Here is a 3,432-nt window from a genome sequence, read left to right on the forward strand (position 1 = left end):
AAATCAGACAAGTTGTACTTCATCAAGATTAAAACCTTCTGTACACTGAATGAAAAAGTTGAAACAACAGCCTACAGAATGGGAAAGAATATGTGCAAATTACATATCTGACCAGAGTTTAATATCTAAAATATATAAATAATTCCTAAAACGAAACAACAAAAAGACAATCCAAAAAGAAAAATCGCAGAGGACTTGACTGAACATTTCTCCAGAGATACACAAATGGCTAGAACACACAGAGATGTTCAACATCATTAGTATCAGAAAAATGCAAATCAAAACCACAATGAGCTACCATGTCACACCTACCAGGATCACTATAATAAAATAAAGGAAAATAATAATTGTTGGAAAGGATGTGAAGAATCTGCTGGTTGGAATGTAAAATGGTGCAGCCACTGTGAAAAGTTTGGCACAGTTTGGCTCCTCAAAAAGCTAAATATTTAATTACCATACTACCCAGTGAACTTTCCAGGTGGCGCTAGTGGTAAAGAACCCGCTGCCAATGCACAAGACGTAAGAGAGACAGGGGGTTTGATCCGTGGGTCGGGAAGATCCCCTGGAGGAGGGCATGGCAATCCACTCCAGTATTCTTGCCTGGAGAATCCCATGGACAGAGGACTCTGGCCAGCTACAGTTCATGGAGTCCCAAAGAGTCGGACATGACTGAAGCTACTCAGTACACATGCAGCACATATTACCCAGCAATTTTACTCCTAAGTATATATCTAAAATGGAGAAGGAAATGGCAACCCACTCCAGTACTCTTGCCTGGAAAATTCCATGGATGGAGGAGCCCAGTAGGCTACAGTCCATGGGGTCGCAAAGAGTCGGACACGACTGAGCAACTTCACTTTCACTTTTCATATATCTAAAAGATTTGAAGACAGATTATTTATATGCCAGTGTTCACTGAAGTATTATTCACCATGGTCAAAAGGTGGAAGCAACCCAAAAGCCCATTAATAGATGGATAGGTAGACAAAATATAGATGAATAGATAGACGTGTGTGCGTGCTAAGTCATTTTAGTTGTGTCTAACTCTTTGCGACCCTATGGTCTCTAGCTCACCAGGCTCCTCTGTCCATGGGGATTCTCCAGGCAAGAATACTGGAATGGGTTGCCATGCCCTCTTCCAGGGGATCTTCCTTGCCCAGGGATTGAACCCACGTCTCTTATGTCTCCTGCATTGACTGGCACCACCTGGAAATCCTCGAATAGATAGAGAAAGTGTGGTATATCTATCCATACAGTGGAATATTATTCAACCACAAAATGGACTAAGCAACATGGATGAATCTTGAAAATATTACACTAAGTGAAATAAGCCAGGCACAAAAAGACAAATATTGTATGATTCTACTTACGTGAAATATCTAGAATAGGCACATTTATAGAGGCAGAAAGTAGACTGGAGGTTACCAGGTGCTGGGTGAAGAGGGAATTGGGAGTTATTGCTTAATGGCCACACAGTTCTTAGGGGTGATGAAAAAGTTTTGGAAAGAGCTAATGATGATGCTTGCACAACACTGTGAATACTTAATGACACTGAATTGTCCACTTCTTAATGGTTAAAATGGCAAATTTTATTTACATAGATTTAACCACAGTTTTAACAGTTAAGTAAAAAAGAGGACACCCATAGGATCCAGGAAATAGGACATCCAACAAGGAGAGGGACAAAGAAAGAGCTTCTCTGGTTCGGTGGTTAAGATTCCACATTTCCCCTGCAGGGGGCATGGTTTCATCTAAATCATGCTATTTAGACACGTGGAAGTATTAATAAGATTCTGCATGCCACATGGCACACTCAAAAAAAATTTTTTTAATTGTTTTAAAAAAGAGAAAGACAAAGGGAATTTCCAGAGTGATGGAAAAAGAAGGGCCAGGCTGACAACTGAGCAGTTGTCCAGGTGAAAAGAGAAGGATGAAAATCTCCAGGAAGGATGAGAAAAAAAACAACCAAACAAACTCAAATTAATTCATTGGGTTGGCCAAAAAGTTCATTCAGGTTTTTCCCTAAGATATTACAGAAAAACTTGATTGAATTTTTTTAGGCTAACCCAATATTATTGTATTAGGAGGCTATTTTCAGCTCTATCAGAGCATTTGAGAATTATTTGCATGTGTGTTTGTACAGGTGTGCAATATATGCAGAGGTATACATTGAATATTTCAAACAATCAAATGAGACAATGACCAATTAATTTTAGGAAAAGCAGAGGTGAATGTTTGGATGGGTGAGATGGAATTATTGTAAGGAAACCACTTGAGAATTTCTAAAAAGGGACAGATGGAGGGAATCTCAGTATAATCATGCTATTTAGACATGTGGAAGTATTAATAAACACCAAAGGAAGCTCTGTGACAACCTAGAGGGGTGGGATGGTGTGGGAGGTGGGAGGGAGGCTCAAGAGGGAAGGGGACATATGTATACCTATGGCTGATTCATGTTGATGTGTGGCAGAAACCAACACAATATTGTAAAGCAACTATCCTTCAATTAAAACTAAATATATTTTTTAAAAAATACCAAAGGAAGCAGCTAAAGCGCATTCTTTGTCCATAAGGAAGGAGACGGGGAAGAGACCTTTCTCATTATCTACCTCATAGTCCAGCTCCATTTTTAAAAATGCTGTACATTTATTACTTTCTGAAAATCTTTTTCTTTTAAAAGAAAAGTAAGTGGGGCGGGGGGGGGCTCATCTCCATCGTGTGTGTGAACTCTGTTGACCCAAGGGTCTTGCACTCAATCCACATGGATAACAGGCTTCTCAATCCTGACCCCTGATCTCCCTCTGCCTATGGATGAATCTGCAGATGTGAGAGGGTATGTGTAGGTGGGGATATTGGCAGGAGTAGGGATGGGGCGGGACAGATAAAGCAGGGAAAAGTGGGCCGAGGGATGCCAAAGTGGAGGGAGTATTCACAGTGGTGGACTCCCACTGGTTCAGTCTTGTTCCCCCTTCTTATCCCTGAGAACAAATCTTTGACCATCACATCCAAGCTACAGAATCCAGCCAGCTGAAAGAGAGGATACAGGGAGATTGAGAGGGAAAAGAAAAAGGAAAATGAAGGGGGGAAGGGGGAATGCCTTACTGCCGTGGCCTCAGGGAAGGAGTGGCCTTGGCCATTTTCTGCAGCATCTTTGAGAGGAAAGGGCAAGTTTAAGCACCACCAGTGATAGCATGTCAGTTGGTACAACTTTTTAGAGTAACTTGGTAGGTAGGTCAAAATGAACCCAGAACTCCCACTTGCAGGAGTTTACCAGAGAGAAACACTTGCCAAGGTCACACAATATTAACACAGAGATATTCTCTGCAGCCTCATTAGAATTACTGTGATTTTGGTTAACAGTCTGAGTGTCTATCAGCAAAGGAACGGAGGATGGAAAATAGTAGTGGGGAAATTAATCCCACATTAGGAATG

The sequence above is a fragment of the Cervus canadensis genome, chromosome 10, assembly GCF_019320065.1.
Source record: "Cervus canadensis isolate Bull #8, Minnesota chromosome 10, ASM1932006v1, whole genome shotgun sequence".
NCBI lineage: Eukaryota > Metazoa > Chordata > Mammalia > Artiodactyla > Cervidae > Cervus > Cervus canadensis.